Raw genomic sequence first — 10,799 nt, 5'->3', positions numbered from 1 at the left:
GGTGGCTGGATATATCAGTTGGGATGAACGGGATCAAAGGTTATGGGGAAAGAGCAAGATTAGGCGATTGAGTTGGATGATCAGCCATGATTGTGCTAAAAGGCGGAACAGGCTCGAAGGGCTGAATGGCTTCCTCCTGCTCCTATTTTCTATGTTTTCTATTACTTGTGTGCCAACAGCATAAGCAGCAAGTGATGGACAAAAATAAGCAATTCCATAAAAAACAGATATGATCTAAGCTCTGCACATCCAGTCATGAATGGTGATGAACAATTAGATAACTTGCTGGAGGAGGATGATCCACAATATCCCCATCCTCAATGATGGAGGAGCCCAGCACATCAGTTAAATTTTAAGTTTGAAGTTTATTTCTTAGTGTTACAAGTAGGCTTACATTAACACTGCAGTGAAGTTACTGTGAAAGTCCCCTAGTTGCCACACTCCGGCGCCTGTTCGGTTTACACTGAGGGAGAATTTATCACGGTCAATGCACCCAACGAGCATGTCTTTTGGACTGTGGGAGGAAACTGGAACACCCGGAGGAAACCCACACAGACGCAGGGAGAACGTGCAGACTCTGCACAGAGTGTGACCCAAGCCGGGAATTGAACCCGGGTCCCTGGTGCTGTGAGGCAGCAGTGCTAACCACTGCGCCACCATGCCACCCAGTGCTGCGTCAACCTGTCCTGGTCACTCCATGTGGACACTATAGTTAAGAAAGCCCACCAACTTTCTCAGGAGGCTAAGGAAATTTGGCATGATTCCTACGACTCTCACCAACTTTTACAGATGCACCGTAGAAAGCATTCTTTCTGGCTGTATCACAGCTTGGTATGGGCTCCTGCTCTGACCAAGACTGCAAGAAACTACAAAGCGTTGTGAATGAAGCCCAGCCCATCACTCAAACCAACCTTCCATCCATTGACTCTGCCTACACTTCCCGCTGCCTCAGAAAAGTGGCCTACATAATTAAGGACCTTGGACATGCTCTCTTCCACCTTCTGCTGTCGGAAAAAATATACAGAAGTCTGAGGACATGTGCCATCTATTCAAGAACAACTTCTTCCCTGCTGCCATCAGACTTTTGAATGGACCTACCTCACATTAAGTTGATCTTTCTCTACACCCTAACCATGACTGTGACACTACATTCTGCACTCTCTCGTTTCCTTCTCTATGAACAGTATGCTTTGTCTCCATTGCGCACAAGAAACAATACTTTTCCCTATATGGTAGTATATGCGACAATAATAAATCAAATCAAATCAAATCAAGCCAGGACGGTGAACGACTTGAAGCAGAACTCCAAGGGGTAATGTTCCCTGGCATCTGTTGAACGGTGTATCACAGCTTGGTATGGGCTCCTGCTCTGCCGAAGACTGCAAGAAACTACAAAAGGTTGTGAACGTAGCCCAATCCATCACGCAAACCAGCCTTCCATCCATTGACTCTGTCTAGACTTCCTGCTGCCTCGGCAAAGAAGTCAGCATAATTAAGGACCCCGTGCACCCTGGACATTCTCTCTTCCAGCTTCTTCCTTTGGGAAAAAGATGCAAAAGTCTGAGGTCGCATACCAACCGACTCAAGAGCAGCTTCTTCCCTGCTGCCGTCAGACTTTTGAATGGACTTACCTTGCATTGAGTTGATCTTTCTCTACACCCTAGTTATGCAACCTAGAAAGCATTCTTTCTGGTTGTACCACAGCTTGGTATGGCTCCTGCTCTGTCCAAGACTGCAACAAACTACAAAGCGTGATGAATGTAGCCCAATCCATCACGCAAACCAGCCTCCCATCCATTGACTCTGCCTACACTTCCCGCTGCATCAGAAAAGTGGCCTACATAATTAAGGACTCCATGGACTTTGGACATGCTGTCTTCCCCCTTCCGCTGTTGCAAAAAATATACAAAAGTCTGAGGTCACGTGCCAACCCATCCAAGAACAGCTTCTTCCCTGCTGCCATCAGACTTTTGAATGGACCTACCTTACATTAAGCTGATCTTTCTCTTCGCCTAAGCTATGACTGTGACACTCCATTCTGCACTGTCTTGTTTCCTTCTCTATGAACGGTATGCTTTGTCTGTACAGCACGCAAGAAACAATACTTTTCACTGTATGTTAATACATGTGACAATCAAATCAAATCAAGTCAGGATGGTGAGTGACTTGGAGCAGAACCTCCAAGGGGTAATGTTCCCTGGCATCTACTGCTCTTGTTCTATATGGTAGTGTTCGTGGGTTTGGAAGATGCTGCTTAAGGATCCACCCAAATCACAATCATTGGCATTGATTTAACGCGCTACAGTTAAATGTGAATTAAAAATGTGTCATGAGCTTGAATTTGATGTGTCGTTGGTCAAAGGAGGCATATACTATAGAAACATCTGTCCCTTATCCCTCAGAGCAAGTAAGGACTCAGTTGTCCTACATGATGTCTTTACACAGAGCGTGGTTGGGGTGAGAAATGTACTGCCTGCTGTGATAGTGGAGTCGGGACACTTTAGGAATTTTCAAGCGGTTATTGGATAGGCACATGGAGCACACCAGAATGATAGGGAGTGGGATAGCTTGATCTTGGGTTTGGACATAGCTCGGCACAACATTGAGGGCCGAAGGGCCTGTACTGTGCTGCACTGTTCTATGTTTCTATGATGTTTTTGCTATCAAAAGGATGACTCAGTCCATCACACAAACCAGCCTCCCATCCATTGTCTCCGTCTACACTTCCCACTGCCTTGGAAAAGCAGCCAGCATATTCAAGGACCCTCGCACCCCGGACATTCTCTCCTCCACTTTTTTCTGTCGCGAGAAAGGGACAGAAGTCTGAGATAATGTAGCAACTGACTCAAGAACACCTTCTTCCCTGCTGCCATCAGGCTTATGAATGGAGCTACCTGATATTAAGTTGACCTTTTTCCTACACCCTAGCTGTGACTGTAACATTACATTCTGCACGCTCTCATTTCCTTGGGCGGCACGGTAGCACAGTGGGTTAGCACTGCTACTTCATAGCTCCAGGGTCCTGGGTTCGATTCCTGGCTCGGGTCACTGTCTGTGTGGAGTTTGCACATTCTCCTTGTGTCTGCATGGGTTTCCTCCAGGTACTCTGGTTTCCTCCCACAGTCCAAAGATGTGTGGGTTAGGTTGATTGACCATGCTAAGAAATTGTCCCTTAGTGCGTAGGTTAGAGGGATTAGTGAGTATAATATTTAGGGATATGGGGGTAGGGCTTGGGTGGGATTGTGTTCTGTGCAGACTCGATGGGCCTCTTTCTGTAGGATTCTATGAGTCCTTCTCTGTGAACAGTATGCTTTGTCCATATAGAAGGCAAGGAACAATACTTTTCATTGTATACCAATACATGTGACAATAATAAATCAAATCAAATTTAATTTTGGTCACACTTCACGCCTTAGAGAAGAATGCATTTGATTAATGAATTGAACTGGGGACATGTTTCTCCTTTTGGGGTCCTCTGCATGTTACATAATTATTACTGGTGTCTGAAGATGCACCTGAATGCCCATTGCTACCTGAACCTGAGTCTCCTCTGTGTCCAAATTAATCTGGCCCTGCAAAATAACAGGTCCCTATTGACACGTCCTATCTAAATGATATTTCTGGGAAACATTGCAGATAGATTGCACAGGCCTGTAACCCACTGGACACCCTAATCATCTGGAACATCCTCCCTGCATCACCCTGTCTAGTCCTGTTTGAATGTTATAGGTTTCTATGAGGTCCCCTTCATTTTTCTGAACTCCAGCGAATACAATACAATCCTAACCAACTCAATCTTTCCGCATCCGCCAGTCCAGTTATCCCAGGAATCGGCCTGGTAAACCTTCTCTGCGCTTCCCAATGAGTTTGATATCCTACTTGTTATAGGTACATTTATCTGGTGGATTGAAGCTTTCCCTGCGTGTAGAAATGATGCAGTGGTCACAGCAGCTAAAATCCTGTGGGAGACAGATCTTTGCCAGATGGGCAAAGGATAGAGAAAGGATCTCTTTCTGGAAAGGATAGAGAGTGATGTTGGTCTTCATTTCACAGCAGAAGTAACGCAACATCTCAGGCATGTTATGGGTTTGGAATAACATTTCCACATCCCTTACTACCCAGCACCTACTGACATGGTCGACAGTTTTGATAACTCTGGAGAAATGACACTGAAGATAGCTGTTACGAAGGGAGCTGATGATCTGGTCAGAACGTAGAAGACAGTAGCAGGAGGAGGCCATTTGGTCCATCGAGCCTGGTCCCACCATTCATTATGATCATGGCAGATCATCCAACTCAATAGCCTGATCCTGCCATCCCCCCCACCCCCCCATATCCTTCGATCCTGAAAACTGCTCCCGGGAAAACATCCAATGTTCTGGCCTCACTACTTTCTGTGCTGACAATTCCACAGGCTGACCACTCTCTGGGTGAAGAGATTTCTCATCATCTGTTGTGCTAAACCATTTACCCTGTATCCTCAGACTGTGATCCCTGGTTCTGGACATCCCAATCATCAGGAACATCCTCCCTGCATCTACCCTGTCTCGTCCTGTTTGAATTTTGTAGATTGCTATGAGATCCCCCCTCATTTTTCTGAACTCCAGCAAATACAATGGCAATCAACTCAATCCTTCCTCATACATCAGTCCAGCTTTATACACCCTCCTCTGATCAGAACCTTCCACATACCTGACAAAGGAACACCGTTTCCAAAAGCTTGTGAGATTACTGTCAAATAAACTGGTTGGACTCTAACCTGGTGTTGTGAGACTTCTTACTGTGTTTACCCCAGTCCAACGCCGGCATCTCTACATCAAACCCACATAGACGTGGTTAGCACAGCACCACAGACCCGGATTCAATTCCCGGCTTGGGTCACTGTCTGTGCGGAGTCTGCATGTTCTCCCCGTGTCTGCATGGATTTTCTCCAGGTCCTCCGGTTTCCTCAAACAGTCCGAAAGACACGCTGGTCAATGCCAAATTCCCCCATAGTGTACCCGAACAGGCACTGCAATGTGGTGACTAGAGGATTTTCACAGTAACTTCATTGCAGTGTTAATGGAAGTCTATTTGTGATGCTTATAAATAAACTTGAAACATGCAGACTCCATACAGACAGTGACTCAAGCCGGGAATTGAACCCAGATACCTGACGCCGTGAGGCAGCAATGCTAACCACCGTGCCGCCCGTAATGCATGCGACAATAATAAATCAAATCAAATCAAACTGAGGTGAGGAAAAATTTCTTCACCCAGAGAGTGGTGAATGTGTGGAATTCATTACCACAGGAAGTAGTTGAGGCCAAAACATTGTGCGATTTCATGAAGAAATTAGATATAGCTCTTGGGCCTAAAGGGATCAAAGGATATGGGAGGTAGGGGGATCAGGATATTGAATTCGATGATCAGCTATGATCAAAATGAATGGCGGATCAGGCTCGAAGGGCTGAATGGCCTACTCCTACTTCTAGTATCTATATTTCTAAACCCGCCCTGACACAGGCATCTCAACACCTCCAGGGAGAACTCACCCATTACACTAGCTGGTCAATGGGAGATGAAGTGATGTTAAAAACATTGCTAAAAAGGGACGTGGGAGGGGGTGATTGCTAATTGGTAACATCCATAAGTTAGAAGAAGCAAATCTCATATTAGTGAATGGGAATGAGGGCGGCACGGTAGCACAGTGGGTTAGCACTGCTGCTTCACGGCTCCAGGGACCTGCGTTCGATTCCCGGCTGAGGTCACTGTCTGCGTGGAGTTTGCATGTTCTCCTCGTGTCTGTGTGGGTTTCCTCCAGGTACCCTGGTTTCCTCCCACAGTCCAAAGATGTGCGGGTTAGGTTGATTGGCCATGCTAAGAAATTGCCCCTTAGTGTCCAGGGATGCGTAGGTTAGAGCAATTAGTGGGTACAATATAATGGGGACAGGGCCTGGGTGGGATTGTGTTTGGTGCAGACTCGATGGGCCAAAGGGCCTTTTTCTGCACTGTAGGGTTTCTATGAACACAATATCGGTGTTGCCAAGGAGACCAGTGTAAACAACTGTACTAAATGAAAAGGTCAGATTACTGGATGGAGAATAAATGCTGCATTTGATTTTATCCAAAAGGGACAAGATATGGATGGTCATTGTGCTCCTGGACTGTGTCCAGGCTGAAGTTTCTGCCGTCTGAGCCTTCCCCAGTGTCCTTTCTCAGCTCCACACAGGTGACGTTAAACGCTCAGATGGGAAAAGAGGCGATGGCCTAGTGGTATTGTCACTGGCCAGAAACTCAGCGAATGTTCTGGGGAACCCGGGTTCGAATCCCGCCACGGGTAGACGGTGGAATTTGAATTCAATTAAAAAAAAAATCTGTAATTAAGAATCTACTGATGACGGTGAAACCATTGTCAGGGAAAAACCCATCTGGTTCACTGATGTCCCCTTAGGGAAGGAAATCTGCCCGTCCTTACCTGATCTGGCCTACATGTGACTCCACAGCCACAGCAATGTGGTTGATTCTCAACTGCCCTCCAAGGGGCAACTTGGAATGGGGAACAAAATGTTGGGTACAGCCAGTGATGCCCATATCCCGTGAATGAATAAATATATAATGTATTTACAAGAAAGCTAATTGATTTATTTATCCAGAATACTAAACTCCAGCCAAGTTAGAAATATTATTACCTACAGAAACAACGTCCGAATCTTAGAATGGGGCAGCACAATGGTTAGCGCTGCTGCCTCGCAGTGCCAGAGACCTGGGTTCAATTCTGGCTTCAGGGTGACTGTCTGTGTGCAGTCTGCAAGGTTTCCTCCCGTGTCTGTGTGGGTGCTCCGGTTTCCTCCCACACTCCAAAGATGTGCAGGTTAGTTTGATTGGTCATGTTAAATTGGCCCTTAGTGTCTCAGGATGCGTAGGTTAGAGGGATTAGCGGGGTAAGTTTGTGGGTTTGCAGGAATAGGGCCTGGGATTGGGGATGTGCACGGTAAAGACTCAATGGGCAGAATGGCCTCCTCCTGTAAGGATTGTGGGGTTTTTAAAACAGAAAATTTTAAAGAAAACTTCAGAGTCACACTCAAACATTTTTTTCCAATCAGTTTATTAAGAAGCTTAGATATGATACATTAGCTAAATAGACAGAAAAGGCATACAACCCGTAACAGGTGAGAATGGTTTCCTGGGTCTGCCTTCAATAATCGGGTGAAACAAGGAGGATGCTGACCTCTGTATCTGGAGGTGATAAGTCTACTCGGAATGGTTTACTGCCACCATGCTAGCACAGTGGTTAGCACTGCTGCCTCACAGTACTAGGGACCTGAGTTCGATTCCCGGCTTGGGTCACAGTGTGGAGGCTGCGTGTTCTCCCCACGTCTGCGTGGGTTTCTTCCAGGTGCTCCGATTTCCTCCCACAGTCTCAAAAGACCTGCTGGTCAGCCGAATTGGCCATGCTAAATTCTCCCTCAGTGTACTCGAACAGGTGCTAGAGTGTGGCAACTAGGGGATTTTCACAGTAAAGTTTATTCATTAGTCACAGGTAGGCTTACATTTACACTGCAATGAAGTTACCGTGAAAATCCCCTTGTCGCCACACTCCGGCACCTGTTTGGGTTACACTGGGGGAGAATTTAGCGAGTCTTTGGACTCTGGGAGGAAACCGGAGCACCCGGAGGAAACCCACGCAGACACGGTGAGAAGCTGCAGACTCCGCAGACAGTGACCTGAGCCAGGAATTGAACCCAGGTCCCTGGCGCTGTGAAGCAGCAATGCTAACCCACTTGTGCCGCAATGAAGTTACTTCATTGCACTGTTAATGTAATGCGACACGAATATATAAACTTTGAACTTTACTGATCCCGGGTCAGGGAGGTGCCGGTCCCCATGTCCGGAGGTGACAGTCTCTCCGGAAGGGTTTACTGATCCCAGATCAGGGAGATGCTGATCCCCATGTCTGGTGGTGATAGTCTCCTCAGAATACTTTATTGTCCCCTGATCAGACAAACAGATAGATGAAGCCCATCCCCGTGCTTGGATGTGGTGCAGTTTCTTCGTTTTTTTGGTTTTCTTGAACTAGCCAATCTTTTGAGGCAAAAGACAGCATGGATCGCTTTGATAAGCTCTCTTATCTGAAGTGAATTTCCCTCTCAAAAGCCCATTCGTATACATTATGTCTGGGGGTCTTTTGTCATTGCCTTATTCAATTGTCCATTTCTTAGAGTTAGATATTCAAGGGGACCCCCTCCTATTCCTATCAGAAATCCATGAATTGAGTTCATGACTCATTGCTTGCTTGGATAACTTGTTTAATATTTAACCAGTCAGTTGTCTTACATGTGAGCCACAAGACTGTACCCGTCCACCCTTCCCAATCAATTTAGTTTGTCTTATTTTGAGTTTCTGTGCTGGGGAGACATGTCCTTAGCAGAAATAACAGATCTACACTCTCCCGAGTCTGTCAACCCAGGAAGCTTTCTTCATATGTGAGAGCCGTGTGTGGAGATGCTGGCGTTGGACTGGGGTGGGCGCAGTAAGAAGTCCCACAACACCAGGTTAAAGTCCAACAGGTTTATTTTGGTAGCACGAGCTTTCGGAACGCTGCCCCTTCGTCAGGTGAAGGAGCTGCACTCCGAAAGCTCATGATTCCAAATAAATCTGTTGGGAATTAAACTTGGTGTTGTGGAACTTCTTCATATGTGAGAATTATTCCTACAATATTAAAGTAACTTTATCAAAATTTTATAATATTGAAGAGTGATTTCTTACCTTGTGAAGGGATTTTTCATCACTGATTTCTAACACATTTTATTTCTAAGCTACAAGCTTGCTTTCCTAATGCTTTGATTACATACTACAGATAACATACTAAAGCAACTAGAATTAGTGACACAAAAGCTTGAGTTGCCACTGATGATAGATGTAAAAACCTTTCCAGTAAAATGTAATAACTGTCAATTTCGATGTCTCCTTCCCAACTGCAGATCATCTCACACAATTCTAAATGAACATTTTGTAAATCATAGAATCCCCACAGTGCAGAAAAAGGCCATTCAGCCCATCGAGTCTACACCAAATCTTACCAAGGCCCTATCCCCCGTAATCACTCTGCTAAATCCACCCCCAACCTACGCTTCTTGGGACACTAAGGGGCAACTGAGCTTGGCCAATCAACCTAACCCACACATCTTTGGAGGGGGGGAGGGAGCCTCAGCATCCAGAGGAAACCTGTGGAGACACAAGGATGTCCACACGTTCACTCTAGGCTGGAATTGCCGGCTTTGGACTGGGGTAGACATAGTTAGAAGTCTCACAACACCCAGGTTAAAATCCAATAGGTTTATTTGGTAGCATGAGCTTTTGGAGCACCGCTCCTTCATCAGGTGGCTCACCTCTTCACTCACCAGGGGACTCTGCCAGCCCCTGGCGCTGTGAGGCAGCAGTGCCACTGTGCCACCCAACATCTGGTCCAAACAAAAGTTCATGCCTGGATTTTAAAGGTTCTCCAGCTTTCTATTCACCTGCATCCACCTTGTGGATAGTTTTTTTTGTTATTCATTCATAGGACAGGGGGCGTCGTTGGCTGGCCAGCATTTATTTCCCATCCCTGGTTACCCTTAAACTGAGTGGCATTTCAGAGGGCAATTAAAAGCCAACCACATTGCTGTGTGGCTCTGGAGTCACATGTAGGCCAGACTGGATAGGAACGGCAGATTTCCTTCCCTAAAGGGACATTAGCGAACCAGATGGGTTTTTTCCGACGATGGTTTCACCATCATCGGTAGATTCCTAATTCCAGATATTTTTTGTTGAATTCAAATTCCACCATCTGCCGTGGCGGGATTCGAACCCGGGTGCCCCCAGAACATTAGCTGGGTTTCTGGGATTAATAATCTAGCGATAATACCACTAAGCCATTGGCTCCCCATTTCTAAACCCAAATTCTAGTCCCTCTTTTACTTTAAGTTTACTCCTTCTGATAGAAACCAGTGTGTTTAATTCTATCCTGAATGTTTTAAAGACTCTCTGCAGTCTGTGTCAATACCTCAATGATTTGAAATGCAGTCTCACTGGCCACATTAACCACTCAATGTCGTTCTATTATCGAGTAGCTGGCCCTATCTCGCAACCGTTCTTCAGCGCACGTTAACTACACCACTCGTAACAAATTACATCCGTACACTCACAGAGGACATCCCGAGGGCAGGTCACGCTGGTACAACCCGTTCTTCCAATACTCTTACCAAAGATCAGGGGTGGGGGGGGGGGGCAGTGTAGCCCTTCTCAAGATCTTTCCTCATCTCGCCCTGCATGGTCACAGCAGTTTACAGCATGGAAACAGGCCCTTTAGCCCAACTTGTCCACGCCGCCCTTTTTCCTTTAACTTCTAAGCTAGTCCTAATTGCCTGCGTTTGGCCCATATCCCTCTGTACCCATGTAACTCTCTAAATTCTTTTTAAAAGACAAAATTGTACCTGCCTCTACTACTACTACTACTACCACCCCTGGCAGCTTGTTCCAGACACTCACCATCCTGTGTGTGAAAACAATTGCCCCTCTGGGCCCTTCTGTATCTCTCCCCTCTCATAAGAACATAAGAAATAGGAGCAGGAGTAGGCCATCTAGCCCTTCGAGCCTGCCCCGCCGTTCAATAAGATCATGGCTGATCTGTCGTGGCTCAGTTCCACCTTCCCGCCCTCTCCCCATAACCCTTAATCCCCTCTCTTATCAAAAACCCATCAACCCGCGTCTTAAAAATATTTAGCGAGGCAGCCTCCACCACTTCAACGGGCAGAGAATTCCAGAGATTCACCACCCTT

Source organism: Carcharhinus amblyrhynchos, unplaced genomic scaffold, assembly GCF_965287045.1.
Source record: "Carcharhinus amblyrhynchos unplaced genomic scaffold, sCarAmb.v2.hapA scaffold_39, whole genome shotgun sequence".
NCBI classification, from domain to species: Eukaryota; Metazoa; Chordata; class Chondrichthyes; order Carcharhiniformes; family Carcharhinidae; genus Carcharhinus; species Carcharhinus amblyrhynchos.
This window is presented reverse-complemented; position numbering follows the sequence as displayed.